The sequence below is a fragment of the Schistocerca gregaria genome, chromosome 10 (genome assembly GCF_023897955.1).
Source record: "Schistocerca gregaria isolate iqSchGreg1 chromosome 10, iqSchGreg1.2, whole genome shotgun sequence".
Classification (NCBI taxonomy): Eukaryota; Metazoa; Arthropoda; class Insecta; order Orthoptera; family Acrididae; genus Schistocerca; species Schistocerca gregaria.
Window position 1 is genome coordinate 182,847,238 of NC_064929.1, and position 17,619 is coordinate 182,864,856.

The 17,619-nt window shown below is 44.9% G+C and overlaps 1 protein-coding gene across 7 annotated transcripts in view; it reads left to right on the forward strand.

Moving 5' to 3' along the window:
* The window catches only part of LOC126293306 (glutamate-gated chloride channel), a 1,510,688-nt gene that overhangs the window by 1,086,115 nt on the left and 406,954 nt on the right, over positions 1 to 17,619 (forward strand). For all 7 annotated transcript variants that reach the window (XM_049986444.1, XM_049986443.1, XM_049986446.1 and 4 more), the window contains exon 2: positions 12,097 to 12,187. The gene's annotated coding sequence lies outside the window, so the exon portion shown is untranslated. The remainder of the gene's footprint in view (positions 1 to 12,096; positions 12,188 to 17,619) is intronic.

Sequence of the window (17,619 nt, forward strand, 5' to 3'; positions counted from 1 at the left end):
TGCTCAGAGCCATTTGAACCAAGATAAGTGTAAACATTTAGTAAAACGTAGGAGCTCCTCAGAGTACCATACATTTCCAATACTGTTCCTGATATACATCAATGATTTTCTCAATAGTGTTAGAAAATGAATGAAGTGTGACTAGGGCCTCTCCTCGGGTAGACTGTTCGCCGGGTGCAAGTCTTTCGATTTGCCGCCACTTCGACGACTTGCGCGTCGATGAGGATGAAATGGTGATAGTAAGGACAACAGAACACCCAGTCCCTGAGCGGAGAAGATCTCCGACCTAGCCGGGAATCGAATCCGGGCCCTTAGTATTAACATACTGTCGCGCTGACCACTCAGCTACCTGGGGTGGACATAATATAAGTCATGAGGCAAAAATTCTCTTTGCTGATGACAGCATCATTATGGCCACTGAGAAAAAAAGAGAACTTCTTGCAGAAGAAGCAAATGAAACCCTGAAGGACGTTTATAATTGACCAATACGCAGTAAAATGACATGGAACATAAAGAAAACAAATACAATGAATTTCAGTTTGAAGATGTCAAATGCCGTTGACAAATTAAATGTAGATGGTAGCTCTGTAGACTGCGTAAAGATGAGTATAGATTGTCAGTTAAGTGGTATGTACACACAAATATACTTCCAAACGGAAGGCCATCAGCACATTATGACCTTAGAGTCTGTCATTAATATGTAACAGCCAGTTTCTGTTTCTTGCGCACTATTCATTTGTACATTCAGTTTTTAGATGCGTAATTCTGTGGAACAAATGCTCAAAATATGAGCACAGTTTCTAACTACAGAAAAGGGCCATAAAAATAATTACCAAAAATACTTGGTAGTCGAGCTCAGCGTAAAAATCTGTTCGAAACATGGGATTTAAACTACACCATGTGATACATTTACCTACTTCCACCCACAGAAATAACATTGATAAAATTACTGCACAAACCGCTCTGTACATGATCAGGTAATAAAACCTAAACTGAAGAAGTAATAAACAGAAAAGTCAAAACAACATTTTCCCCCAAATAAAAATGCTGTGCGATAAACTGTCCAAGGAGATTACAGATATTACTGAAACAACGTTATTTAAGAACGCACATAAAATGTACCTATTGAGGAATACACTCAATGCAGAGAAAGATCACTTATGTGCTACTGAGCAGAAGTTTGGGAAGAAATGCAACATAAATAAATAATAATAACGGTAATAGAACAACATTACTGTTTCACGCTATGTTGTTTTCCTTTTCTTGGGATTGTAGAAACCTACTCCATAATCTATACCGACACCTTATTCCCTTTCTGAGCTCAACATCTCATTCGTTGACAGAGGAATGCTGACTCACTTTTTCAGGCTAGCAAATAGAAAGTTGCGGTTCACAAAATGGTCCTGACATCAGCCGATACTGTATGTAGTGTGTTTAGTGTTATGAAGTAATGTGTGAGCAGTGTGTGTAGTACGTGCGGTGATTGGCATTGAAAAATGAATGAGCAGCGTAGCACTAACCTTTTACGTTATTAAATAAGTAACTTCTTTGTAAAACAGTATTTTACTCTGGGAATCAGGCGAATGAGGTAGTACTTTTTTCGGGAGGGTGGGGCCTCCAATCTCCATCTGACCATCATGTTTTAGGTTTTCCGTGGTTTCTCCACGTTATTTCAGGCAAATGCCTACTATAAGACCAAGACCAACAACCTACACCCGACATGTAAGTATAAATGCGTTATTTTTGTAGTTCTTAAAAATTTTAATACAAAGACATGTCCAATATCCATGTGGAAGTGATTTATGGATGAACAAAACCACTGCTGCTGCTACTACTACTACTATATTTACTACAAGAGCCGGCCGCTGAGGCTTTGCGTTTCTTGGCGCTTCAGTCTGGAACCGCGCTACCGCTACGGTCGCAGATTCGAATCCTGCCTCGGGCATGGATGTGTGTAATGTCCTTAGGTTAGTTAGGTTTGAGTGGTCCTAAGTTCTTGGGAACTGATGACCTCAGATGTTAAGTCCCATAGTGCTCATAGCCATTTGAACCATTTTACTGCCCTCTCTCTTTTTGGCGAACGGAGTAACTTGTTGCAGGCAAAATGCAAAGATTTTCCTCTCACACGCAGAATTCATTTTCACACTTACTGTGACAAACGTCATGTGAATTCAAAATGGTCAAATGTGTCTGAAATCTTATGGGTCTTAACTACCAAGGTCATCAGTCCCTAAGCTTACACATTACTTAACCTAAATTATCCTAAGGACAAGTACACACAGCCATGCCCGAGGAAGGACTCGAACCTCCGCCGGGACCAGCCGCAAAGTCCATGACTGCAGTTCCCAAGACCGCTCGGCTAAACCCGGGCGGCATGTGAATTCAAGTATTTTTCAGTTGATACATACAGAATGATGTTAAATGGTATTTACGTGTAGCCCTGCTGGGTGATATCGCTCTAGAACGAAAACATTTTCCATGCTGCCACACAGTACACCGGAAAGTCATATCTGCTCATTAATCATCTCGCGCCTCGACGACTGAACATGCTTTTTGTTTCGTGCGGAAAATAAAATAGCAGATTTTTGTAGCCCGCAAAATGACAGCAAAACACACTTCTAGAACTGTCTCGCTTTTTTTATGCCTTCTCATTCCTGCTGCTTCAAAGTTCGTTGTAAGCCTATAGCTCTTCCTGACTGTTGTTTGGATGACACTCTCACCATCCGCCCAGACATATTTTGTTACGGGTTAAAATGTTCCTCACTGCCTCCTAGCCGGGTTCACTCACGCAACACACTATTTCGGTGAATTTCGATTCGGAGATAGCCGGTTCGAATCGCATAGTGGCAAATGTTCCTCGCTAGTATTTGACCTTACAGGGAAGGAGTTTTGACGCGTGTGAAGCGTTTGGAAGCCCCGCGGGTCCATGTTGCGGTTCCAGAGAAGCAGACCGCATGCCGGGGGGAGTACTCTAACATTACTCCCCATTCAAATACAACAAACTTTCTTCAGGTTGAGAAGCTCATGTCCACAAATGAGCGCAGTTTTAGAAAGCATCGCTCGCGGGAAACTCAGCCTGCCCTTCTCTTACATGGTATACGCCGAACAATGAATGGAGGGCGACAGGTTTCGGGAAAGTGTTTGACACGGGGCTCCATTCCTGGCTGTAAAGGAAAGTACGACCATATACACTACTGGCCATTAAAATTTGCTACACCACGAAGATAACATGCTACAGACGCGAAATTTAACCGACAGGAAGAAGATGCAGTGATATGCAAATAATTAGCTTTTCAGAGCTTTCACAAAGGGTTGGCGACGTTGGCGACACCTACAACGTGCCGACATGAGGAAAGTTTCCAACCTATTTCTCATACCCAAACAGCAGTTGACCGACGTTGCCTGGTGAAACGTTGTTGTGATGCCTCGTGTAGGGAGGAGAAATGCGTACCATCACGTTTCCGACTTTGAAAAGGTCGGATTGCACCGTATCGTGATTGCTGTTTATCGTATCACGACATTGCTGCTCGCGTTGGTCGAGATCCAATGACTGTAAGCAGAATATGGAATCGCTAGGTTTAGGAGGGTAATACGGAACGCTGTGGTGCATCCCAACGGCCTCGTATCACAAGCAGTCGAGATGACAGGCACCTTATGCGTATGGCTGTAACGGATCGTGCAGCCAACAGATGGAGACGTTTGCAAGACATTCCATCTGCACGAACAGTTCGACGATGTTTGTAGCAGCATGGACTATCAGCATGGAGGCCATGGCTGCGGTTAGCCTTGACGCTGCATCACAGACAGGAACGCCTGCGATGGTTTACTCAACGTCGAACCTGGATGCACGAATGGCAAAACGTCAATTTTTTGGTGATGAATCCAGGTTCTGTTTACAGCATCGTGATGGTCGCATCTGTGTTTGGTGACATCGCGGTGAACGCACTTTGGAACCGGGTATGTGTCATCGCCATACTGGCGTGTCACCCGGCGTGATGGTATGGGGTGCCATTGGTTACACGTCACGGTCACCTCTTGTTGGCATCGATGGCCCTTTGAAGAGTGGACGATACATTTCGGATGTGTTACGACCCGTGGCTCTACCCTTCATTCGATCCCTGCTAAACTCTACCTTTCAGCAGGATAATGCACGACCGCATGCTGCAGGTCCTGTACGGGCCTTTCTGGGTACAGAAAATGTTCGATTGCTGTCCTGGCCAGCATATTCTCCAGATCTCTTACCAACTGAAAACGTGTGGTCAGTGGTGGCCGAGCAACTGGCTCGTCACAGGGATCGGAACGTGGCTGCACGATCCGTTACAGCCATGCGGATAAGATGCCTGTCATCTCGACTGCTAGTGATACGAGACCGTTAGGATCCAGCACGCGTTCCGTATTACCCTCCTGAACTCACCGATTCCATATTCTGCTAACAGTCATTGGATCTCGACCAACGCCAGCGACAATGTCGCGATACGATAAACCGCAATCGCGATAGGCTACAATCCGACCTTTATCAAAGCCTCCTTACACGAGGCATCACAAAACCGTTTCACCAGGCAACGCCGGTCAACTGCTGTTGGTGCATGAGAAATCGGTTGGAAACTTTCCGCATGTCAGCATGTTGTAGGTGTCGCCACCGGCGCCAACCTTGTGTGAATGCTCTGAAAAGCTAACCATTTGCATATGAGAGCATTTTCTTCCTGTCGGTTAAATTTCGCGTCTGTAGCAGGTCATCTTCGTGGTGTAGCAAATTTAATGGCCAGTAGTGTACACTCCTGGAAATTGAAATAAGAACACCGTGAATTCATTGTCCCAGGAAGGGGAAACTTTATTGACACATTCCTGGGGTCAGATACATCACATGATCACACTGACAGAACCACAGGCACATAGACACAGGCAACAGAGCATGCACAATGTCGGCACTAGTACAGTGTATATCCACCTTTCGCAGCAATGCAGGCTGCTATTCTCCCATGCAGACGATCGTAGAGATGCTGGATGTAGTCCTGTGGAATGGCTTGCCATGCCATTTCCACCTGGCGTCTCAGTTGGACCAGCGTTCGTGCTGGACGTGCAGACCGCGTGAGACGACGCTTCATCCAGTCCCAAACATGCTCAATGGGGGACAGATCCGGAGATCTTGCTGGCCAGGGTAGTTGACTTACACCTTCTAGAGCACGTTGGGTGGCACGGGATACATGCGGACGTGCATTGTCCTGTTGGAACAGCAAGTTCCCTTGCCGGTCTAGGAATGGTAGAACGATGGGTTCGATGACGGTTTGGATGTACCGTGCACTATTCAGTGTCCCCTCGACGATCACCAAAGGTGTACGGCCAGTGTAGGAGATCGCTCCCCACACCATGATGCCGGGTGTTGGCCCTGTGTGCCTCGGTCGTATGCAGTCCTGATTGTGGCGCTCACCTGCACGGCGCCAAACACGCATACGACCATCATTGGCACCAAGGCAGAAGCGACTCTCATCGCTGAAGACGACGCGTCTCCATTCGTCCCTCCATTCACGCCTGTCGCGACACCACTGGAGGCGGGCTGCACGATGTTGGGGCGTGAGCGGAAGACGGCCTAACGGTGTGCGGGACCGTAGCCCAGCTTCATGGAGACGGTTGCGAATGGTCCTCGCCGATACCCCACGAGCAACAGTGTCCCTAATTTGCTGGGAAGTGGCGGTGCGGTCCCCTACGGCACTGCGTAGGATCTTACAGTCTTGGCGTGCATCCGTGCGTCACTGCGGTCCGGTCCCAGGTCGACGGGCACGTGCACCTTCCGCCGACCACTGGCGACAACATCGATGTACTGTGGAGACCTCACCCTCCACGTGTTGAGCAATTCGGCGGTACGTCCACCCGGCCTCCCGCATGCCCACTATACGCCCACGCTCAAAGTCCGTCAACTGCACATACGGTTCACGTCCACGCTGTAGCGGCATGCTACCAGTGTTAAAGACTGCGATGGAGCTCCGTATGCCACGGTAAACTGGCTGACACTGACGGCGGCGGTGCACAAATGCTGCGCAGCTAGCGCCATTCGACGGCCAACACCGCGGTTCCTGGTGTGTCCGCTGTGCCGTGCGTGTGATCGTTGCTTGTACAGCCCTCTCGCAGTGTCCGGAGCAAGTATGGTGGGTCTGACTCACCGGTGTCAATGTGTTCTTTTTTCCATTTCCAGGAGTGTATTTACAATACAGCAACGTGAAGCGCCGTACTCCAGTGTCGCAGACAAATTTGATGTAAAAGACGAAGACGACCTGGACGAGCCCCTTGCAGTACCACTGTGTAAAGCCGCTGACGTGACAGATGGTAGTAAATACTTCTTGTAATGTTTTGCATAGTTGTGCATCTTTACAAACAAATTTTTCTTTACATAACATTCGGGTTTTTACTACTTTTTTTCAGTTGAACAACAGCAACAACGCACTGTTAAATCCGATCGTTCCACAGCTCCTGACCTTTTTCCTAAACTTTTCACGCCCAAGACCCATCTCCTGGACCGTCTAGATTTAATTTTTGTTCGGTAGACCCAAAAAATGAAGTGATTCTCGTCAGTCTGGGACATGTCAGAAAGTATAACCCAAAAACCTAAAACATTTTATGAAACGTCCCCTTTGAACAATTATACATGACTGTGCTTAAACTGACACACAATAATTTTAGCTCAACGCAGTCTGACTTTCAATAATCCCTACAAAGAATGGCTCTGACTAACATTAACCTATACGTTTCACAAATCACTTACCTCACAAAAATCTTGGTTACTCCAACTACAGCAATACAGCGAGCGCCACTACTGCCAACTAAATAAAAGATTCAAACTACTGAAGGCACCAACTATTGATAGGCATAGTTAGCAAATGAAAGATTTTTATAGATAACAAACAATGTATTTACCTCAATAGTGTTCAAAAGTCATCATGTATATAGCAGTTCATGACATCCAGTCTTACAAATTTCAAAACTCCGCCATCTCTCTCCCCACATCCACCACTGCTGGCGGCTTACCTCCAACTGCGCAACGCTACGCGCTGTTAACATCCAGTCGCTCAACGCTACAATGGCGAGTATTACAACAATGCCAACCAGCCACTGACTGCACACACTACAGCCAGTGATTTTTCATACAGAGCGCTATGTGGCGTTACCAATAAAAAAACCTAAACAGCCTACTTACAATTTGAATATAATACTTACTACCCTGATCATTTGTCAGGGGATTGTCGAAATAGGTGAATACAATGCGTAAACTAGAACAGCTAATATTTACAGAATTAACACGCGGCCAGAATGAAACATGCACTATTAATAAATTTATCATACACAAAATACCTAATCTTGACTGTTGCGGCCAAGTGCTGCCAAAACTGAAATCTAACAGATATTTTTACTTAAGCTGCCCTAACAGTCTCTGTTAAAACATTCATTTATGGAGTAGAAGGAGTTGCCTATCAAAAGTCAAACAAACTCTGTTTAAACAGTGCTTTATCTAGATCCAAGTTTCCAATGGTTGATGGCAATTTATTGAAAATGTATGTTCCTGAATATTGGATCCCTTTTTGGATCAAGGTAAGTGATTTTAGGTCTTGATGTAGGTTGTTCTTATTCCTAGTATTGATACTATGTATTGAGCTATTGGTTGGAAATAGAGATGTATTGCATCGAACAAATTTCATTAAGGAATAAATATACTGAGAAGCAGTGGTTAGAATACAAAGTTCCTTGAACAAGTTTCTACATGATGTTCTTGAATCTCCACCACAAATGGTTCTTATCACACGGTTTTGCACCCTAAAAACTTTTGCTCGGTTTGATGAGTTGTCCCAGTCCCATATGAAATAACAGAATGAAAGTAAGCTAAGTACGCAATTTTAATCTCCTACATGTGACATCCTTCTCACTGCAAATACAGACTTGTTTAGGCGCTTAATCAATTCTGTGGTATGCCCTTCCAAACTGAATTTATTAACGAGCTGTAATCCCAGAAATATAACACTGTCAACCTCTTCGATCGGCATGTCTTCATACACAAGCTGGAAGGAAATATCTTACAGGTTCTGAACTGCATTGTTCTAGTGCCCAAGAAACCATTGGCTAGACCACTACAAGCCTAATGGAGACAAGTAAAATATCTGCACACGTGACGTCGGTACAGGTATTTTTTCATACATGGATAAGCCACTATGCAATTTTTCTGCTTTTTATATCTATGTTCTATCATTGAATGACTTCATTCTTCTTCAGACGAAGAACCTAGTAGAAGTGGTGACCCAATCCTGGGCTCAGGGTTCACTCATTTCGTAAAACGGGCATATTACTATAGACAGGTTGTACGTTAATCCTTGTAATCGGTTTCATGTGCCTAATATGTTGCACATATAATTTGTTAATGTTTTCACCAAATCTGCTTTCCCAGCAATTCATTCAAAAGAACCCGTTTCAAGGGTAATACCACGAAAGTACAGTCCCGAGAGAGATAGATGGAAGGGCGTGATTTTCGCTTTGCTCCCTTCCCCAGTATGAGAAATTTGAACGTTACATACGTCTGTTGCAGGAAATTTAATATGTGTTGTGGTTGGCAGGAGAGCCAACATTTAGTAGGAGGCCGAAATGCAAGCGTTTTAGCTCACGCATGCTGTCGTGAGGTCTGGAACATGACAAGGGAATTATAATTGAGAAAAACGGACGTAGCTGGTGGAATACTTAACTTTAATCCATTAATGGAGAACGTCGCTCTGGACGGTACATGATGCACAATATCAATAGAAACGGATCATGGCGCCTTGCTAGGTCGTAGAAATTAACGTAGCTGAAGGCTATGCTATCTATCGTTTCGGCAAATGAGAACGTAGAAGTCAGTGAACCATCGCTAGCAAAGTCGGCTGTACAACTGGGGCGAGAGCTAGGAAGTCTCTCTAGACCTGCCGTGTGTCGGCGCTCGGTCTGCAATTATTGATAGTAGTGACACGCGGTTCCGACGTACACTACCGGACCGCGGCCGATTTAAAGGCTACCACCTAGCAAGTGTGGTGTCTGGCGGTGACACCACAATGTGCTACCAAGTAGAGTAGGGGTTTTAGTTGAATAGGTGTATATTATTCGAGTTGTTGTGGTCGCAGCTGGCGTTTCTGACGTTTTGGCACAAGTGCCAAAAAAATTCGCTTCTTTTCAGCGCGCTCTAGCGCGAATACCACTCGTCAGAAGAGCAATTTGTAGGACATTTTCTCTGCTTTAATTTTCTATAGAGTCGTGATCTTCGAAAAACACATAGTTTTCGCAATATTAGCGAAAAACTAAGAAAGAGGCTAAAAAAAATTTTCTTGCGTTTTTCGTTGTGAAGGCAGCTTCCTACAAACCATAAAACTTACAGTTCTGATTCAGAATCCAAAAAAAAGGACCAATGAGATAAAAACTTCTACAATTTTGTTACGAAAAAAACTGTTACCAACGACAACTGATTGGCCTAGTTGCACAGTAGTGAGTTGGAGAATCGAGGAGTATCTTTTATATTAAGCCGCGTCCACATTGCTCGCGCCGTGCCGCGCTGCTCAAAACCAATGGAAGGGGTTCGGCACGGCGCGGCGTGCGTGGACGCCAAAGAGCGCCGATCTGGGCAACAGCGAACAAATCCGCGTAGTGTTGGTACGTCAGTGCAAATGGATCGTTCGTGCCCGACACTGGTCGCAAGTTCTAGTGATTCATTTTTTAATGACGCGCTTGCGCATCCTGCGAGGACTTGGCTTGATATACACTGTGTGATCAGAAGTATCCTGACACCCCCAAAAACATACGTTCTTCATATTATGTGCATTGTGCTGCCACCTACTGCCAGGTACTCCATATTAGCAACCTCATCCATCGTGAGAGAGCAGAATGGGACGCTCCGCAGAACTCACGGACTTTGAACGTGGTCAGGAGATTGGGTGTCACTTGTGTCATACGTCTGTACGCGAGATTTCCACACTCCTAAGCATCGCTTATTTCCCTGTTTCCGATGAGATAGTGAAGTGGAAACGTGAATGGACACGTACAGCACAAAAGCGTAAATGCCGACCTCGTTTGTTGACTGACAGAGACTGCCGACAGTTGAAGAGGGTTGTAATGTGTAATAGGCAGACATCTACCCAGACCATCACACAGGAATTCCAAACTACATCAGGATCCACTGCAAGTACTATGACAGTTAGGCGGGAGGTGAGAAAACTTGGATTTCATGGTCGAGCGGCTGCTCATAAACCACACCTCACACCGGTAAATACCAAACGACGCCTCGCTTGGTGTAAGGAGCGTAAACATTCGACGATTGGACAGTGGGAAAACGTTGTGTGGAGTGACGAATCACGGTACATGATGTTGCGATCCGATGGCAGGGTGTGGGGGTACGGCTAATGCCCGGTGACCGTCATCTGCCAGCGTGTGTAGTGCCAACAGTAAAATTCGGAGGCAGTGGTGTTATGGTGTGGTTGTGTTGTTCATGGAGTTGGCTTGCAACCCTTGTTGTTTTACGGGGCACTATCACAGCACAGGCCTACACTGGTGTTTTAAGCACCTTCTTGCTTGCCACTGTTGAAGAGGAATTAGGGGATGGCGATTGCATCTTTCAACACGATCGAGCACCTGTTCATAAGGCACGGGCTGTTGCGGAGTGGTTTCGTGACAATAACATCCCCTTAATGGACTGGCTTGCACAGAGTCCTGACCTGAATGCTACAGACCACCTTTCGGATGTTTTGAACGCCGACTTCGTGCCACACCTCACCGGCCGACATCGATACCTCTCCAAAGAGGCTTCGTGAATAATGGGATTCCATTCTCCAAGAAACCTTCCAGTACCTGAATGAACGTATGACTGCGAGAGTGGAAGCTGTTATCAATCGTGGGCCAACACCATATTGAATGCTTTATTATTCGAGTCTCTAATCACAAATAAATTCTTTAGACGATGACCGGTTTCAGTCTGTAATGACCAACCTCAGATCTTTTTCACACCATGTTTGAGTAGCTAGTTGGCAATAATCACTATTTGGACGATGTGGCCTATTCTAAACCATATTTTAAATCTATGAGACGATGCTATGCTGATTATATTTATATGTTTTGACGATGCCATTATGGCCGTATCACTTTAGGACATGGTGTAAAAAAGATCTGAGGATGATCATTACAAACTGAAACGGGTTATTGTCTAAAGAATTCATTTGTGGTCAGGGACTGGAATGAAAAAGTATTGGATCACTGTTTGTATACTCGATTATGTCGCAGTTGGTGAAACCATATTGAATTCCAGCAATAGCGGTAGAGGGCGCCACGAACTTGTAAGCCATTTGCAACCAGGTGTCCGGATACTTTTGATCACATAGTGTAAGTACGTATCTTTATTTTTACTTTTTAAAATTTCATTATTTTTATGCTTTATTTACTTATCTGCTTTTATTTCAAGAGTCGCACTACACCGAAGCAACATGCGGCTCTGAATCCTCGCCGTCGGCACCCCTGGTGTATAAGAACAATACCAACAGAATGAGATTTTTCACTCTGCAGCGGAGTGTGCGCTGACATGAAACTTCCTGGCAGATTAAAACTGTGTGCCGGACCGAGACTCGAACTCGAGACCTTTGTCATTCGGGGGCAAGTGCTGTGCCATCTGAGCTACCCAAGCACGACTCACGCCCCGTCCTCATCACAGCTTTATTCATGCCAGTACCTCGCCTCCTACCTTCCTTTCATAAGTAAAGCTATGGGGACGGAGTGTGAGTCGTGTTTGGGTAGCTCAGATGGCAGAGCACTTGCCCGCGAATGGCAAAGGTCCCGAGTTCGAGTCTCGGTCCCTCGCACAGTTTCAATCTGCCATGAAGTTTCAACAATACCAACACTTTATGTTATCCAATTATGTATTTAAGTACAAAATAAAATCTTATTGTATAAAATAATGCGAAATTTTGCGTGCAGGTTATGTACAAAAATTTCGGAACATGGTGCGAACTGCAAGATCAACAAGCAGAATATTTCAGTGTACGTTTCTAGGTGCTACGGTACAGGTGTGAGAGTTGAGGTGAACTGTGTGTTCGCACATGTGTGTTGCAGGATCGCGGAGCAGTGAGGCGGGCCTGCAGCATGTGCGCGCACGTCCGCGGCCGCTAGCTGCACACACAATCCACAGCCGGAGCCGCCCAAGGTGAGTCCAGAGGGTGGACAGTTGAAAACACGACTCTCGCTATTGCCCGCTTTCCCATCTTTCAACTCGTTGCTCCTGCTGCTGGTGCAGCTACACCGCTTTGAAAAACGTTCTCTCTTTCTCATCTTGCCAAGGAATAATTTAAATGAGATACTTTGTTTCATATGGGTGTCTATAACACATTTTAAAATGTAAACAGAATTACAGTGCTCACAAAATTACTTGACCAGTGGCATAGCGGACAATGTCGCCGATTAATATACTGACACTCTGTGACGTTGATTATAATTAGGCAAGCTTTCTGACCAAGTGGCTCCATCTTCAGGCAGATAGGTTGATGGGGAAGGAAGAGGGGTGAAGGGAAACGAGTGGTGAGGTCTAGGAAAAGGGGTAGATTTTGGGAAAGTTACCCAGGGCCATGGGTCAGGGGAGACTGATTGTTGGGGACTGCACTGGATGAGATTTGGAGAGCTAAAAAGGGCCTAACGCTTTTGACAACAGAAGAGTGTCTGAAGTGTATGTATGCTACCTTTCCACCTCCTTTATACAAGTTGAGAGAGCGCATGCGATCTTCTTCGCTGGCTAGGCAGCTGCTGGAATCTCTATAAACTCCACTTCCGAAGTATAATGCTAGATAAAGAAACCTCTAAGACTCCCTCTTTACTCGTGAAATAAGGAGGTACTAGAAGAATACTTTTAGTTCGCTCTTGGTATATATCAACTTCCACAAAGAACAAAACTCACACTTCTCACATAAACATTCGAATTCTTGTAAGTCATCTCACATTAGAAACAATTAACTTACATTTACAACATAGTTGGTTTAATAACCACGACTCTATTACACCGAAATAATAAACATGTCTTGCCTCTAGCAAGTCTGGATTAAGAGTTTTTTTAAGAGTTCCTTTTTTCACTAACAATGGCCACTGACACTATTATCACAGAGTTACATAAATACTCCATGGTCCTCTCGTGCGCACTCGCTAAACACCCATGGACTGCCCGACAGTTACTTGTCGGTGCAGTTCGACCACCGCGTCTACGTTCTTCTCGCGACTGAATTTCAAACCTCCACACACAAACATGTGACGTGCGGTAGGGAGGATTCTATCATCCTACACTGACATCTTAAATAACGTGTGTTCAAGATGGTAGAAGCCCGAATGGATATAGAATTTACACCGAAATTCTCGAATCACTACATATCCCGGATATATAATCATTATGTAAATAATTTTACACATACTAACAATTTCATATTTTAACAGTATACATTTCTTTTATTTCAATAAGCGCGAATAAACTTTTGCTTACTACTTTGCTATTCTCTCTCATCCTACTTTAATATTAAGCCATGACCGTTCACTCGAGGCTTTAGTCAGCTCTTCACTAGTATTTAGAAATTGTGAGGACTCCTTTATTTCCAGTGATAAATTCCAGGCGTTCCTGAAACATGAGTAATCTATTTTCTGTTCTCATCTTTTGTTCTACCTTTCCTTAGTATGTACTATTCTTACTATTTTTAGTAGCTTGGACGAACTCTGGACAAAATGGAAGTGTTATTTTGACAATCATTTATTTATATGAAACATAATAACGCTAGTTGTGTATAGAATTCATACTTTCCAGAATAATTCCTATACACTTTTGTCATGATACTGTCCCCTTCTCCTAGGATCAGTACCTATACCTTGCCTGTGGGTCGACCTTATGAGCGCACTTCCTTTTTCCGTTTTGGTTGGTACGCCCCTTTATAAAACATTCCTATTTTTTACATATCATCGTATCTCCATGTAGGTACGACTGACCTATATACTCGCAAATGCCGGGTATGTCCCCGCTTATCCTTTCTGAGTAGGCTTCATAGTTCATTACCCTAGTATACGTTCCTATGTGTACTATACTTAAGTACCCTCTGGTAAAAATAAAAATCTATTTTACACTTTGACAGCCTAAATATGAAGTTTTCTTCTCGTTCTTCTGCGTCTTTCCTGAAGTAGTACGGAAGCCATGGGAACTGCTTGTAGCTATATCTTCTCTCTCTTCGTTTATTCTCTTTATAGCGCAATTTATTCTCTTTATTGCGTGATTCGAATGGATACCGGTTCCTGCAACTCTCTCGAGTACTGTTATTAATGAGGTTCTTGCTTCCTCGGTTGTCTTGTCCGATATATATTTAATGGCATTGCACATAATTGTCCGTGCCTGATTGTGAAGAACCTTCTCCGTCCCCAAAGACTGCGGATCCATCGTGTGTAGTAAAGAGACAGTAACGAAAGCGACCGAAGTGCGCACGCACGTCGCTAGGTGACAGTCAACGCATTTCTGGGGAGGTGCCACGATATTTTCTGCGAGTTCTAACACTCACTGACGAGGCAAACATGGCAGGTGCCATAATCCCATTTTCCAGAAACGTCGTGGAAGAGGGGCCAAAATAAGCGAACTCGTGTCACGGCTTATCTGTAGACACTCCACCGTTTCTGAGAAAACGACGATCGAAGTTTCCGAGGTACTTCATTTCGCTTTGAGCGAGTAACCGGTTCAACCGAAGCGGTAGCACAGTGGTCAACGTAACGACTGATGTTTTTGGGCCCAATATTCAAACACGATTTTCATTTTTATTTTTGTTTTATTTTATCTACCTGCGTCCGCAGAAGATTACTACACGAACATTTTCTATTCTGTATTTAAATAACCTTGCCCTTATTCCACTACTAACAGTCTGGTGAATAAATTTAAAAAAATAAATGGATGAAAAATTATTTGAAATTTTTTTGGTGAAATTCTTTTAGTGTATGTTGGTTCTTAAACTGCAAGCGCCAGCTTTCGTAAAAGTGATCGATTGTGCGTAATTTTGCGCGAATTTACCGCCAACACATAAAGTCTTCAGCACTGCTAACAACGTTTCTTTCGAGAGTTAGATTTACACGAAGATATGTCGCACTGTCAAACCTGTCTTCACGCAAATGTCGGGGTGTTCCGAATTTCTATGTTTCGAATATTCCTATGGTCGGTATAATCCAATGGAATGCACAAAATCTTTCTTAAGAATATAACAGACGAGTGTAACCCCAAATGTTTGTGTGGTAGAGTAATTACGGTGTACGCGTACATGGAGACAGTGTTTGCGCAGCAGTCGCCGACACAGTGTAGCTGAGGGGATCCAGCCTTCATTCGCCGAGGTACATAGAAAACCGCCGTAAAAACCCTCCACAGGCTGGCCGGCACACCGAACCTCGACACTAATCCGCCGGACGGATAGCGCGCCAGACAGCGCGGCCAGAGGGCGGGCCATCTACACTACTGGCCATTAAAATTGCTACACCAATAAGGAATGCAGATGATAAACAGGTATTCATTGGACAAATATATTATACTAGAACTGACATGTGATTACATTTTCACGCAATTTGGATGCTAGATCCTGAGAAAGTACCCAGAACAACCAACTCTGGCAGTAATAACGGCCTTGATACGCCTGGGCATTGAGCCAAGCAGAGCTTGGATGGCATGTACGGGTACAGCTGCCCATGCAGCTTCAACACGATACCACAGTTCATCAAGAGTAGTTACTGGCGTATTCTGAAGAGCCAGTTGCTCTGCCACCATTGACCAGAGGTTTCCAGGCCAGGACAGCAGTCGAACATTTTCTGTATCCAGAAAGGCCCGTACAGGACCTGCAACTGGCGGTCGTGCATTATCCTACTGAAATGTAGGGTTTCGCAGGGATCGAAGAAGGACAGAAACGTCCACTGTTCAAAGTCCCGTCAATGCGAACAAGAGGTGACCGAGACGTGTAACCAATGGCACCCCATACCATCACGCCGGGTGATACGCCAGCATGGCGATGACCAATACACGCTTCCAATGTGCGTTCACTGCGATGTCGCCAAACACAAATGCGGCCATCATGATGCTGTATACAGAATCTGGATTCGTCCGAAAAAAATATGTTTTCCATTCGTGCACCCAGGTTCGTCGTTGAGTACACCATCGCAGGCGCTCCTGTCTGTGATGCAGGGTCAAGGTAACAGCAGCCACGGTCTCCGAGCTGATAGTCCATGCTGCTGCAAACGTCGTCGAACTGTTCGTGCAGATGGTTGTTGTCTTGCAAACGTCCCCATCTGTTGACTCAGGGATGGAGACGTAGCTGCACGATCCGTTACTGCCGTGCTGGTAAGATGCCTGTCATCTCGACTGCTGGTGACACGAGGCCGTTGGGATCCAGCACGGCGTTCCGTATTACCCTCCTGAACCCACCGATTCCATGTTCTGCTAACAGTCGTTGGATCTCCACCAACGCGAGCAGCAGTGTCGCTATACGATAAACCGCAATCGCGATAGGCTACAATCAGACCTTTATCAAAGTCGGAAACGTGATGGTACTCATTTCTCCTCCTTACACGAGGCTTCACAACAACGTTTCACCAGGCACGCGGTTCAACTGTAGTTTGTGTATCAGAAATAGGTTGGAAACTTTCCTCATGTCAGCACGTTGTAGGTGTCGCCACCGGCGCCATAGTTGTGTGAATGCTCTGAAAAACTAATCATTTGCATATCACAGCATCTTCTTCCTGTCGGTTGAATTTCGCGTCTGTAGCACGTCATCTTCGTGCTGTAGCAATTTTATTGGCCAGTAGTGTATAAGTAACTGGCGCGCTTCACATTTTTAAATATGAAACTAAATAAGAAATACATATTGCCAGAAATCTATGCATCCTTAACTTCAGCTGCATACGCGCGAGATTGAGAGTGCATTACAAGAAAAAAAAAAGCTCCTGTATTCTGTTAATGTCATCTAGGATATGTATTCGATTACTTTTGGTTCCCTAGAACAGAGTCTTCGATTTCTTGAAGTTCTCGTTTCTGACGACCCGTCAGCTTCTTTTACAGCTGTGCGACAACAGGCTGCAGACTTATTACTGTTGGTTATTTATCGGGCCACGCAGTGATAATGTCTACCAGCTGACAAGTCGATAGCACAACTTTCACAAATTGTACTGCACCCTTACAGTCACCATTTGAATCATCGTCGCAAATCAGTATGTTAGAACGTGTTGTACTACTTCTAGACTTTCACAATGGACACCAAACTACACTCATGCTCATTAGGATAATGCTGATACATGGTGCAACAACGCTCTGGTGGGCAGTTTGCGGGTTTAAATCACCTCGTGGTATGACCATGCGGTGCATTTGACCTGCGGTCGTCGCACGGTGGCGCTGGCAGCAGTCCACATACGCAGAGGTGTGTTAGTGCATGTCAGAGTACGGTGCTGCGAGTAAGTGTGCAGACTCTTTCAGACGTGATAATGTTGACTGTGTTTTGAAAATGGCTCAAAGAACGCATATTGATGACGTTATGAGGAATAGAATACCAGGGCGACTGGTCAAACACAGCAGGTCGTAGCACGGGCCCTCCGTGTGCC